The sequence below is a fragment of the Canis aureus genome, chromosome 34, assembly GCF_053574225.1.
Source record: "Canis aureus isolate CA01 chromosome 34, VMU_Caureus_v.1.0, whole genome shotgun sequence".
Classification (NCBI taxonomy): domain Eukaryota; kingdom Metazoa; phylum Chordata; class Mammalia; order Carnivora; family Canidae; genus Canis; species Canis aureus.
In genome coordinates, this window is record NC_135644.1 from 17,576,061 (window position 1) to 17,590,717 (window position 14,657).

At 40.4% G+C, this 14,657-nt stretch overlaps 1 protein-coding gene across 4 annotated transcripts in view; it reads left to right on the forward strand.

The window, feature by feature from the left end:
* LOC144304932 (uncharacterized) overlaps positions 1-14,657 on the forward strand; it is a 118,859-nt gene that overhangs the window by 9,896 nt on the left and 94,306 nt on the right. For 2 of the 4 annotated variants that reach the window (XR_013371934.1, XR_013371933.1), the window contains one exon: positions 77-1,073. The exons of the other annotated variants lie outside the window; for them this stretch is intronic. The gene's annotated coding sequence lies outside the window, so the exon portion shown is untranslated. Of the gene's footprint in view, positions 1-76; positions 1,074-14,657 lie in introns of those variants that run through there. 4 annotated transcript variants of the gene reach the window in all.

The window sequence follows — 14,657 nt, forward strand, 5'->3', positions numbered from 1 at the left end:
TGACCTGTGCAGATCCATAGGACAGAACTTGGGACAATATGCTAAGATACCTGTAAAGCTGATTTCATCTCCACAGAAGAAATGCTGCAAAGCTGAAGAAAAAGATGAACCAGCAGCTTCATCAAGCAGTGAACTTCCTGTCTTAGGAAGTGCTCACGCAGAAGTCTACCCGTTACAAATGTTGGAAGACTTCTCCCTCTCTGAAACTGACTTGGAAATTAATGTCCTCTAGATTCCTTTAATATTCCGGAATTCGCAAAAAGCGCTATGGAGAGAGGGGCAAGGATGAAACCAGAATCTGCCTTGCCCTAAGAAGTTTCTTCAGTTAGGAAAAGATGCTAGTCAGTGCACTAATATTTTAGGACCTCTTGGTCTTTTTTTTTTTTTTTTTTTTTAAGAAGCAGGCTCCATGCAGGAAGCCCAACGTGGGACTCGATCCCAGGACCCCAGGATCGCACCCTGGGCCGAAGGCAGGCGCCAAACCGCTGCGCCACCAGGACTGCCCCTCTTTTGGTCTTAAACACCTACGCTCTTGAGGAGTAGAAGGAAGAAGGAATGAAGAGAAAAAATGAAGAAAAGGAAAAAGCAGGAGGTGATTACTGTTGGGAGAAGCACGTTCAAATGTTAGAAAGAGAAATTTAGAAGTTTAAAGAAATTAATCACTTCTTGCTTCATCCTGTAAGTCCTGAAGTGTTCAGAGGACCATGTGGGAAGATGTTGGTAGCTGCCTGCAGGATCCTATCAAAAAATAAAATCAAAGAACTTAGGCCACATGGTTAAATTGGCAGTATCTATTAGTTATCAGTTTTTCTCCCTAGCGCTTTGCGAACATTATTCTCTGATATTTTTACTAGTGAGAAATTAGACATTAGAAATCACTCCATTGGGCAGCCTGAGTGGCTCAGTGGTTTAGCACTTGCCTTCGGCCCAGGCTGTGAACGCGGGGTCCCAGGATCGAGTTCCACATCTGCTCCAGGAGGGGAGCCTGCTTCTCCTTCTGCCTGTGTCTCTGCCTCTCTCTCTGTGTCTCTCATAAATAAATAAATGAATGAATGAATGAATGAATGAATGAATATCTTTTAGAAAAAGAAATCACTCCATTATATACTATTTGAGAACTGATACTACCTAAAATGATTGTTCTTCCTTTCTCTCATTAGTTGTTCGAGTTTAAGTTCATTCCCATGTGCAGATCTAAGAAATAGGATAGAATTTCAAAGGTAACTTTCACTTGCAGTCCTTGTTCATTATTTAGCTTTGCCTTTAGAAGTTCATCTAAAGCAAATGTTCATGTCCACGTCTGAAATAATCATTACCAGGATGCCTGGTTGGCTCAGTGGTTGAGTGTCTACCTTCAGGCCAGGATGTGATCCTGCGGTGCTGGGATCGAGTCCTGCATCAGGCTCCCTGCATGGAGCCTGCTTCTCCCTCTGCCTGTGTCTCTGCCTCTCTGTGTCTCTCAAAAATAAATAAGTAAAATCTTTTTTAAAAAATGAAAATAAAATAAAATAATCATTACCTGGCAATCATTAACATACATTAAACTCTACAATGCTCATATTTGGAAAGTACATGTATTTTTAAAAGTCTTCCCCCTAAAATTAAAAATGTGTGTATATAAACCTACATAATAATAAAACAGATCAGTCCTCTTTTATTGTTAAATTAAATTTGGTGTAGCACTGATGCCTAGATAAGAGAAGCATGTCGTAAATATCCCAAGGAATTAATCGATCTCATCTAATTGAATTTGAGACCAATAAACTGCAATACCTTCTGCTGCCCTAATTGCATGTTATGTTGTAAGGAATCAGCTCCATGTGATTGATGTGTCTAGGCTGAGATGTTTCTATTTGTCTTGAATTTTTATGATCTCTAAATTCACTTAAACTTTAAAATGCGATTAAAATATAGCAGAGTCAGAATTCAGGGAGAAAAAAAAAAAAACAAGCTTCAAAATTCTGCCCAAAAAAAAAGCCCCAAACCAAAAACAAAACCCTCTGCACAAATGTGAGTTATTAGAAGATTTAGGTACTCTGAATTTACCAGTTATGTATTTTTTAGAAGGCCTCCCCAGTGGTTGCCGCAGAATTATTCACAAAATCCAAGGCCCTGGAACCTAAATGCTTAGGAATGATTTGGCTTAAAAGATTTGTGCAGTCCTCATTTGCATTGTAAAATGGACTTCAGCTCTAAGTTTTGGGAGAAGTTTTAGAAGCTTTGACATGGCAAGTTGCCATGAGAATATTTTCCCTGTGGGGAAACGAAACTCAAATGTGCTAATTAAGGGTGCTTAATATCCCTCAAAATTAATTCTTTGTTACCTGCAGTGATTTAATTATTCCCTTATGGAAAGCTCAGAAATGCCCTGCATCTTTAAATAGCAGTGGGGCACTCATTGCTACTGAGTCAACATCCACTTTGTGGGTATTTCTCCTACTCACAGGCTGTAGCAGTGGACAAAGAGAAAACTTTAGATGTCACAGTAAAGCAGATTTTCATGGTGGTTTGTGAAATCAGTTTCATTGATGTCATCATCCCTCAAACAAAAGAACCTTCCAGGAAAAAAAAAAATCATTATAACAATAAAAAATGAAGGAGGAGAAGGGTTGTAATTAACACGGGATAATTCTAGCTAGCTCTCAACCACCAGGAGCAGCCAGCCTGCCCTTTCCAGAAAAATAAAAGTCAATGTCCTCAGAGAATGTTGGTTGAACTGAGAAATAACTAACCATATACAAGACTGGCTATGTTAAGCAAAATACTTGAGTGTTATCCAGGTAATTAGCATTCCTCTTGGAATTCTTCTTGAATCTAGTAGCTCCATATAGCTACGGGGCACAATTACAGCTCTCAGTGTAGGTACATATCTTCAGCTCAAATGTCATTTCCTCTGGTAGCCAGCTCTGACCACACAATCTGAAATAGCTGCCCAATCCCTGTATCAAACGCCCCTGGCCCCACTTTATTGCCGTCACATCACTTGGGACCATCTGAAATCATCTTGTGGGTTTACTTATTTACTGAGTTGTTACTGTCTTCTCACCTCGAGCACATGGGCTCTGGGAGAGGAGGGCCTTGGCTGCCTTACAGCTCTGCCCCATGCCTTGAGCAACCCTTTGGCACCATAAGGCTGGGCAATAAATCATTATGGAAGATTTTTTTTTTTAATGCCCAACTAACTTCTCCCTAACAATCAAAAGAAGATTTATTCTGGAGCCTCGGTCAGGAAAGGAGCTGGAAATCCTGTGTGGGCAATGCAGAATTCACGTATTTAATCAAGGTAATTGTGTGTGGACCTAGAGTCACCTGAACACACAAACCTTTGCACTGAAGCTGTCTGCTTAGGCAAGTTTGACCAGAATCAAAGAAAACTTAGTCGAAGTTGAGCACTTGGCAGGACTTGCAGTGTTATTCATTCTCCTGGGCTAGAATGTTCTCAGTTCAACCCTCACCTGTAGTGTCTCTACCACATAGAGGCTCATTTCTAGTAGATTTCCTGAATACTCGTAGACCAACCCTTAAATACTATGGGAATGAGAACATGCTACGGAGTGCTTCAGGGAAGATGGACAGCTCAGTGATGACAACAGGACCTGAAATGGCAGGCTTACGTACTGACACTAAGTCCTGTTCATGTGTGCTGAACTGTGGACCCCTGCAGGTATTTTCTTCTATGACTGGGACCAAGGGAACAAATAGGGGAACCTCCTTAGGTTCCCCATACTCAGGGCCCACGGGGCTCAGGTGAGGTTCTGCTCACTTCAATACCTTGAGGCTCCCAATACATTAAAATAAGTAACAATAACAAAATGGCTCTACACAACTGCAGCATTGACATTGTTAGAAACTTTCAAATTAGCATTATTAACATGCACAAACACCATGCAATATAATATTACCACCACAAGATAATTGTAGAATCTGTTTAAAACCCATGAATTCAGGGGCTTGAGCATCTGACTCAGGGTCCTGAGATTGAGCCCCACATCAGCCCCAAGTTCAGTGAGGAGTCTGTTTAGGTTTCTCTCTCCCCCTCGTTATCCCCCTCCCTGCACTCGCTCTCTTGCTCTCTCTCTCTCTTTTTAAAATAAGTAAGTAGGGGCAGCCCTGGTGGCGCAGTGTTTAGCGCCGCCTGCAGCCAAGGGCGTGATCCTGGAGACCCTGGATCGAGTCCCACGTCTGGCTCTCTGTGTGGAGCCTGCTTCTCCCTCTGCCTGTGTCTCTGCCTCTCTCTCTCTCTCTCTCTGCATCGCTATGAATAAATAAATAAATAAATAAAAATCTTTAAAAAAAATAAATAAAATAAGTAAGTAAATCTTTAAAAAAAATTCTCAAAAAAACGTGAGCCATATAGTCTGGCACATATGCTAAAGGCCAACAAGGAATGTCTCTTCTCTTCACTGTCAGCGAAACTTTAGAACTCTAGATATTATGCTATTTTTGACCTGTATTTGATGAAGTTAAATGTCTAAATTTGAGGCACTTCTTAAATAGGAAGTCTAGGTCTCCTGGGTAGGTCACCATCCCCTGGCCCTTAGGCCCACCTGTGTCCTAATGTACACCTGTACTTCTGCTGCTTCTCTTCTCTTTGTTTGGGCTGCAAAACCAAGAAGTTTATCCTGTTGGTTGGTGAACAGCTTACACAGGTATGCATGTATGTATTATGTCCTCAATTAGTCTTAACTTACTTAAATTTTTGGATATGGTTTTCTTCGCCTTCTATTCAGGGTCCAACCAAAAAAATCTTTTGACCTATGGACTAACTTTCAAGCTTCATGCTAGAGCTACTCAAGGGGAAACATAGCAGCTCAAGTAGAATTAGACCATTTGTCAATTGTAGTGAATTTGAAAAAAATTTTCATGCAGTAGAATGCTTGCATTATCTCCTTGTGAGATCTGATTTCAACTATTCTATCCTAGCAGGAAGCACAAATAGAGTCATTTGCTCAGGCTTTCTAAGATTTGCCAAGGTAAAAAGATAATGTGGTCATTGCAGACATCAATTTTCTGGACTCCACACCATTCTGAGAAATGGTGATTAACTAGGCCTCAACTCTTCATAGAGCTCAGTGAGGAAAATCTCCTCAGCATCAAAAAAGAATAACAAATCATTTAGAAAAACTTTGCAGCTTATGCTTCAAATAAAGGGAATTCATTTCAATTCTTTAAGACTAAAAAAGATGAACAAATGCTATTGCAAAGGCCAAGGGATAAGGCCATACATACCTTTGTGAAGTAACCTACTTCCACCCCCATCCTTCCCCAGGTCCCCTTCAGGCAAGGGGCAGATTTACTCTCCTCCCACACATGTCCTTCCACCTTGCAAACCTTTGTCCCTTCCAGAAATGACTGCCAATGGTCAACATTTGGCCTCTGGTTGAGAATTTTAGTGCAAATCTCAGCCTTTCTTTTCCTGTGCCATTAGTGAGAGCCCTCTGAAAGACAAAGCCACAAAAATCTAACTCAAGGAAACAGAATAAAAACCTGGAGATGAAAGACAAGTTTTCCATGGATTTCTGCCCAATGCATGTAGCCTTCCCTATAGGCTATCCCAACCAGCGTGGCAGTTTGCAAGGTGCATCCAGAAGTCTTACCCATCAGAGGAGTTACAGAAGCTGCCTGGTATCTGAAACACCCATATAATTCTTCCAGTCCTCTGTACAAAAGGCTCTGCATGATTCTCCTTGGCAGTAGGAAAAATCCAGCCTCTTTTGTGCAATCAGGGCCCATCACAACCGCTTCTCATCTCTTTTCCTTTTTTTTTTTTTTTTTCCATCTCTCTTTTCCTAATCCATCTTTGAGGGTCTCACCCAAACCATCTAACTTTTTACCCATTCCCTGATGACCCAGTCATCTTCTCTCATGCCATGTATTTGTACAAGCCCTTCTTTTATTTATTTATTCATGAGAGACACAGAGAGAGGCAGAGACATAGAGAGAGAAGCAGGCTCCATGCAGGGAGCCCAATGCAGGACTAGATCCCAGGGCCCCAGGATCACAACCTTAGCCGAAGGCAGACGCTCAACCACTGAGCCACCCAGGTGCCCCTAGCCCTTCTTTTTAAATTATTCTTCCTTATATCATTTCCCCTGTTTAGAATGCCTTTCCCTTTCTTGTTTATTTTTTTTTTTAAGATTTTATTTATTTGACACAGAGAGGGAGTATGGCAGGCAGAGGGAGAGAGAGAGGGAGAAGCAGGCTCCCCACTGAGCAAGGAGCCCCACATGGGGCTTGATCCCAGGACCCTGGCATCATGACCTAAGCTGAAGGCAAACACTTAACTGACTAAGCCACCCAGGTGCTGCTGCTGTTCCTCCTCCTCCCCCTTTTCTCCTCCTCCTCCTCTTCCTCCTCCTTCTTCTTCTTCTTCCTCTTCCTCCCCCCCCTCGTCCTACTCCTCCTCCTCCCCCTCGTCCTACTCCTACTCCTCCCCCTCCTTCTACTCCTCCTCCTCCTCCTCCTCCTCCTCTTCCTTCTTCTAAAAAAGCCCAGCATGGGACTTGATCTCACAACACACAACTGTGAGATCAAGATCTGACTTGAGATCAAGATTTGGATGCTTAACCAACTGAGCCACCCAAGCACCCCATCCATTTCTTCTTTATCTGTCAAAATTGTATATGTAAGCTAATTCCCATCTCAAAAATCAACTTCTGGAATTTTTCAAAGATCCATCAGAGTTAGAACAAATCCTTCTCTAGTTGATGTTACCATAAGACCCTTAGAGCCCTCTCCATGGATATTGTTTCTTTTTTAAACCACTGGTTCCCTCAACACAGGGACTAGTTCTTCTTTCATCTCTATCATCCCAAGGCCTAGTGAAGATTTATGCACATGATGGGTATTTAATAAAGTTTGGTCTAATTAGGTTTCTTAGAAAAACAATAGCTAACAGCTAATTTGGGGTAGGAGACAATTGATAAGAATAGTGTAAGAATTCAGGAGTAATAATGCCTGAGTAAGAATCTCAGCTTCAACTCCTTACAAGTTATATGGCCTTAGATAATTCACTTTATCTGTAAGCCTGAGCTTCCTCATCTGAAAAAAAAAAAAAGGGATATTTTTACAAAGGGGTATTTCACAGAGCAATTGGGAGAACTCTATGAATGCATTTAGCAAAGTGCCAGGTATTTGGTAAGAATTCAATACGTTACTTCTCCCCTCCTGCCTACCGTCCTCCCCAGTTCCCTCCTCTTCTGCTTCGTTACTACTACTGCTACTGCTGTCTTAATACCCTAAAGGGAGGGCCAGCTGTGGAACGTAAAGCCTTCTGCTACCTCTCCCACCACTGAGCTCCCATTTCTGGCCTATGTCTAAGACAGTATTTCCCTTCATGCAAAGAGAACTATAGCTGTGACCAGATTGTGGCGGAGTGCAGAGAAGCCTGGGAAAACTTTTTTTCACAGCTCTGATTAGAGAATTTGTCTTTGGATTCACCTCTCTCTTGTTTTGGGAAAACTGTTTCACTAGTTCTTTGAGAGATATATGTAAAAAGTAAATGTCTACCAGACATTTTTTGGTTATGTTTGACATGTTTTTGCAGGAAACCATCTAGTCCCCAATAATTGGATGACTTCTGTTTAGCCCTTGAAGAGTTTATGTTCAATGTGTAAATTATTTTATCATTGAGTTGTGCTTCTTCCTATATGGTTTGTTTGTTTGTTTGTTTCAGTTTTGTCATGGAAAAGAAAAAGGTGAATGTTTCTAACCCTTGCAGGAGTGAGTTTGGAGATCCAGGCTGAATTATTGTTTGCACTTAGAAAGCACTAGGCTTGGGAGTGGCTGAGGGCAGTTGTTTTGCTTTGTTTTACTAACATCAGTGACAGAAAAATGAGAAGGACGTGGGGACTAAGTTGAAAGGAAGGCTTTCATGTGACCCTGCAACTGGGAAAGGCAGTACTGCTCTTCTGCCCAGGTAACATGACAAAGTGGGACCCATAGCTGGAGCAAGGTTATTGTTCCCAACTCTGTGCAAAACCAGCTCCCCTCTGTCTCCATCAGCAGCTAGTGAAGGGAGAAGACGCAGCCCCCTTGTCACTGATGTTCTCAGAAGTCCCACCATTGGCAGAGGAAACAACTTGGTAGCTGTGACATAGTGGCTTGGAGGAAAGATGAGTTGGTGGGCATATTTAGGAACTATAGAAATAGTAAGAAGAAAAGGAAATATTTCTAAAAAAAGAGAGAGGCCTTGAGGTCTTGTAACTTGGACTTTAAAATTATTGTGAATTCATATTACCATCCACTCCAGTTTTATGAAATTTGTGGCACACTGTTTAAATAAATAAGTATTTGTGTATTTGAAGTAGACTTTTATTTTTTAAAGTTTAAAGCTAGAAAGAATTTGGGGTAGGAAATATATTGGCATAGTGATTTTTTTTTTTTTTTTTTTTTTAAGAATAGATTCTGGAAACCAAAAGATTTCTCCCTTGGCTTTTCTTTTTACTAGTTGTATTATCACAAGCAATTTACTCTCCATAAGCCTCCGTTTTTCATGTATGAAATACAGATGTGTAGCAGGTTGTATTTCCCAAAAGCCATCCAAAGACAGCTGCATTAATATATATTCTGTCCCACGTGCTGTTCTTACGAACTGACATTGACATTCTATTTTTCTAGAGATTGAGTATTCCCTTCCCTTGAATCTGGGCTGAACTTTGAAATTGCCTCAACCAAAAGAATTTGGCAGAAGTGAGTGAGGGCCAGTAAAGTCATAAGCGGCAGTAAGGTCTGCCTCATGCCCACATGTTCTCTTTGCCTGTCTCCTCTCTTTTGTGGGACACTTACCTTTGCAACCCAGTCACCATGAAGCCCAGGCCACATGTGGGTGCCCTAGTCAACATCTTTGCAGATAGCCAACATCAACCACTAGACATGTCAGTGAAAGTGTCTTTGGATGATTCCAGGGCCTAGCCTTCAAGTCCTCCAGTTGAGACTCCAGACTTCACAGTGTAGAGATATATCAAACTCAGTATGCTTTATCTGAATTCCAGACCCATAGAAACCATTAAGAGATCATAAGGGATTATTGTTTTTGTAAGCCCCTAAATTTTGTGGTATTTTGTAAAGCAACAACAGATACTAAAGTAAGGAGTAATAGTAAGTGATTTATTGTGGTGTTATGAAAATTAAAAGAAATAGATTGTACAATGCTTAGCATAATAATGAGTGTTCAATAATACTGACTGCTAATTATTATAATAAAGATAGTTACTAAGCACAACTTTGAGGTGATTGAAGGTTCTCAATGGACACCCTTTTCTGGCTCTCTTAACAGATAGCCAAAGGGGGAAAAAAAAAAAAAAAACAGTTGAAATGTACCAGGAACCCACTGTAGAAGTCAGAGGTCTGTAGAGTTTGACTTGAATTGAGTCATGTATAGACTTTGATTTTACCCCTCTAGAAGAGGTCCTCTTAAAATTCCTAAAGCTGAAAACTCAGGGTGGGAGAGAGAATATATTTGTCAGAGCCAATGTCATTTCTGGGATACTTTTAACTATCAACCCAGCATCCTGTGGTAAGCCCCGGTCTTTAAGAGAAGCTAGCTTCTATATGCAATTGAAGTGACCTCTAGTCAATTACTCTCTAAGTAACCTGCCACATGGTGGTCTGACATTAGGTTCCCAGAATAGTGCAGTAAGGTATCAGACTGTAATAAAGCCCTTCTAAGGATTACTTTAATGGGAACTTGGGGGATATGCTGATTTTCTCTTGCATCCTAAGGTAATGGCAACCGCATCACTCTTAGAATTTGCTCTAGTTTCCATTCATAACTTTGATGAAGCAAGATGTGGGCCACTGAATATTGCCCAATGACCAAAAAATACCAACAGAGAAAAGAAAGAAAATAGCCTACTAATACTTCTAACCCTCTCCTTTGTACAAAAAAAATTATAAAATATTATAAAGTCAGTAGTGAAATAAGGACAGTGAAAATCAACTGGAAAATGTATCTTTTTTTTCTCTGTTCCTGAATATGCGTTGTATAGAATTTGGGATTCACTCAAATTATAGGCAATGATTTAAAATGGGAGATAAGACTTTAATGGTGGCATCTCTGGCACAGTAGCTGAGTAAATGGCTTTTATGTTAAATGTCACTTTAACATCCTTTAAATCATCCTATAACCCTGCTGATATTCCATATACTAGTGAATGTAGGTACCATTTATTAAGTGCTTTTTCTTGTTCTATGCACTATACTAAACTCTTTGTATACATTATCTCATTATAATCCTCATGATTAATCTTATGAGATAGGCATCACTAGCTCCAATTTTTTCATGTGGAAATTGAGAGTTAGAGAGGTCAACAGCTTCTAAGAGGAGCTGAGATATGAGCCAGAGATTATGCCTTGCCCTTTACACAGCATTGCCTCTCTATTGACTGAGGTCTCTGCTCCACTCTGCACATGCCGAAGCTTATTCAAGTGTGGGCTCCTCTTGGGTGGTTTTCTGCTCACCATCTTCCCCTCTATGTACTCCCCACACCCCCAACACACAAAGTACTCTTCTACTTCTCTCTAAACTTCTGTATCAATGCTAGCCACCTATGTAATTATAGATTTTCTAGAAGCCACATAGAAAAAGTGCAAATAAACAGATTAAATTAATTATATATTTTATTTAACTCAGTATATACAAAATATTGTCACCTCAACATATAATCAATATAAAAATATTAGTGAAATGCTTTGCATTTTTTTTGCACTGAATCTTCAAAATCCAGTGTGTATTTTATACTTACAGTACATCTCAAATCAAACTACCCACATTCAAATGCCAGCAATCAATAACTAGTGGCTATTCTATTGGACTGTGCAGTTCTATGGCATTTAGCACGTTTCCTTCCTACATAACATGATGTAAGTTTCTTGAGGTCTGGAAATGAGGTGAATTCATCTTTCTATTTCCCAACATCCCCAGAATATCATGCATAATAAATATTTGAGTCAGTGTGTGAGTCAAGAAAACAAATTATCACGCCTTACTGAATTCCTGGCAGGGAAGCATCTGTGCCACAGCAAGTCATAGGTAGTTCTCACAAAGTGAAAGTCAGTTTTGCACAGTCTTGGAGCTGCAAGTTCCTCAGAGAAACTAATGAGAATGAAAAAGAAAGAGAGGTTGTTATGGGGGCTACATAAATAAGAAGACAAAGCAACAGATCATTTCCTGGTTAACATTTGAACAAAGACAGTGAGGTAACCAGACGATGATGAGGGGCTACCAAGTGACTCAACCATCTGAAAATAATAGAGCAATAGTTGATGTTGAGTATAAACGGATTCTTTGAGTCTCTCTAGTGTGGCTTACAGGCTTGAAAAATGTCATGAGGGCAGCCCCTGTGGCGCAGCGGTTTAACGCCGCCTGCAGGCCGGGGCGTGATCCTGGAGACCCTGGATCGAGTCCCACGTCAGGCTCTCTGTATGATGCCTGCTTCTTCCTCTGCCTGTGTGTCTGCCTCTCCCTCTCTCTGTCTCTATAAATAAATTTAAAAAAAAATCTTAAAAAAAAAAAGAAAGAAAAATGTCATGAGCAAATATTTCTAGCATATAAAGGTGACGTATTTGAAAAAAAGGACTTTTTTTTTTTTGGTCACTCATGTTGTATCTGATTGATTCAACATCAAATGGGTAAAATCCATTAAAAAAATCAGTCATTAATGAGTGTCCTGAGATATTGCCTAGCTTTTTCAGTTTGCCTTTTTTCAGCTAGTAGCTTGTTACACTATAAAAATATAGCTTCACGGTATATTTATTGTATTGTTTGTTAACTTGTACTAAATGATTTCCTAAGTGGCTGTGACAATTAGGAGCATATTCTAAAATACTTTTCATCTTTGTAGGACTTTACAATTCACTTCAGTATGATTAAAATCTCCAGGACATTTGTGTCACTCCCATGGACCATCTGTTGAGGATTTATTTCTTGAGTGATAAAATCAAAGTCTTAGGCTGTTGATTTTGGAAATCATGTTAATTCATACAGTTTCCAAGTAATTAAAAATCAGTCCTCTTTAAAAATCACAGCTCCCCTTTTAAGTACATACAGGTTGATTCAATTCAGAAAATCCTCAGATGCTTCTGCATGTCAATATGATAAGATTTTGAAAGGCATTTTTCTGATGCCCTTTGGCAAAACATATAAGACTAAGACCATCACCAGCAAGGCGGCTACTAATAAAAAAATATGATGAGGCTCAGATGTTAGGGGTTTTTTTAATATCAAGAAATATTCTCTCTAGAATCTCATCCTTGTAGTTATTATCATTCAAGAGGAGTCCTGAAGCAGGTAAGAAAGCCTCTGGGCACTGTTGGCTGGAGCAGGGCTCCCGTCTGCGATTTGTGCTCAAGCTAACTGAGGACCCCTTGTCCCAAGGAGTCTCTCTGGTCTCACTATGAGGTGACTGCCAAGTAGTCATTCTGCTCAGATGTTCACCAACTGGAATTTGATGGTTGGAAACAGAAAAGCGGGATATAATGAGACTTTTCTTTTTCAAATCTCATGCTAATTTATATTCAAATTCTTTTAAGCATCTAGGATCGAAGGGAAGGTTTGTCCCTCACATGGTCATTAAGGGCACCACGTAGGATGGGTCTCCATTCAGTAAAGTTCCCACAGATATGAGCTCCCAGGAGTCTGCTAGCTTTAAAGCCTATTGCACCCCCTTTTTATCAGCATTTAAAATGGACCATTAGATCTTTAATCAATATCAACCAAGATGTTATAGTTGTAACTTAGCAAGAATAGAGCTGTTTTCTAAAGCTATTTATGTATATAGCAGGAAGAAAAATATGCTATCTAATAAAAATAAATAACATCCTAAATTCTACACCAGTGGATCTTTATTTATTTTAAATTTTTTATTTATTTATGATAGTCACAGAGAGAGAGAGAGAGAGGCAGAGACACAGGCAGAGGGAGAAGCAGGCTCCATGCAAGGAGCCCGACGTGGGACTTGATCCCAGGTCTCCAGGATCACAACCTGAGCTGAAGGCGGTGCTAAACCCCTGAGCCACCCGGGCTGCCCACCAGTGGATCTTTAGTAACATACTGGTGGGAGGGGGTAGGCTAGAAGATTGTGGGAAAATAGGAGAGGGCTTTAGGGCCATGGTTTGCAACCCTATTAGATCAAACATCGTACTCGTATAATAAGTAATTTAGAGTGCTACCTTGACTGTCATGAAATGAAATTATAAAAATCTTTTATAAAAACCTGATATAGGGCAGCCCCGGTGGCGCAGCGGTTTAGCGCCGCCTGCAGCCCAGGGCATGATCCTGGAGACCCGGGATCGAGTCCCACGTCAGGCTTCCTGCACGGAGCCTGCTTCTCCCTCTGCCTGTGTCTTTGCCTCTCTCTCTCTCTCTCTCTCTCTGTGTGTGTCTCAATAAATAAATAAATAAATAAATCTTAAAAAAAAAACCTGATATATTTCTGTAACAATAGAATAAATAATAAAAAGGAAATAATTTATGAAATACATAAAAATATGTATTAAATATGCAAATGCTTGGCCAGGAGGACACCAGAGGATCATAATGAGGGAGTCAGATGTTTGCACTAATCACAGAAGCCAGCAAATACAGCATGAAATTACACTCTGAACCTTTGTGTGTGGCATTGAGTAATGTTGCCATCTTTAATGTGATATCCCTAAATAGTGAAGGACTCTTGGGGAAGTTCCAAACCAAATGCAGTCTTCTCTCAAAAAGTCTAAGATTTTTTTTTTTGTTTTCATATATAAAATAAAGTCAGATTCTAGGTTCAGATAATTATGAACAGGATTTATTTTTACCTACACGAATGCCCAAGAGATATTTGAAAGTAGCAGGAGATGCCAGACAATTTTTCATTGTATGAGACTATTTTGGCATCTCTTCTTCCCTCCCAAATGTCAGCATTTTCCTTAAGCACTGCCACATCCAGGGGTGCCTGGGTGGCTCAGTCAGTTAAGCCTCTGACTCTGGATTTCAGCTCAGGTCATGATCTCAGGGTCCTAGGATTGAGCCCCACATTGGCTCCACGCTCAATGAGGAGTCTGCTTGAGGTCTCTCTCTCTCTGTCTCTCCTTCTGCCCATACCCCCCTCTAAAATAAATAAATAAATCTTTTAAAAAAATCCATAACACTGTAACATCCAGAAATGTCACCACAAGTCCTCCTGTAGACAGAGACCTAAGGAGAAAGAAGTCCTATGAATATTGCTGGTGGCAAGATTCTAAGGAGAAAGACAAGCAGTGAACAATTCTTGGAGGGGTCTTGAATACATTTAAAGCTGTTTCCTGTTTTATACTATGCTGAAATCTGTTTTAGGCCCAGACCTCCAGCAAAACTGGAGAATCAAGCTTAGAGATGATTAACCACAAACTGCCCAAATCATCCTGTGGAGCTAGTTTGGTGAAGACCCTGCCACTGCCACCACAGAGCATAGACAACAAAGCATGCAGTGGCCACCACTGTTAGGATTGCTGCCATCACTGACCTGGGAAATAGAACACAGCTTTCTCCACAGGCGTCACCTTCCACTGCTTCTTCACATCACTGGCTTCTACTTCAGAGTACCATTAATAGATCTGATTGGCTTGGCCTCTATCATGAGTCCTAAGCTTCTGGAGTAGGTGGTGGCTCTGCTTCCTCCAAACATAAAAAAAAAAGGGTT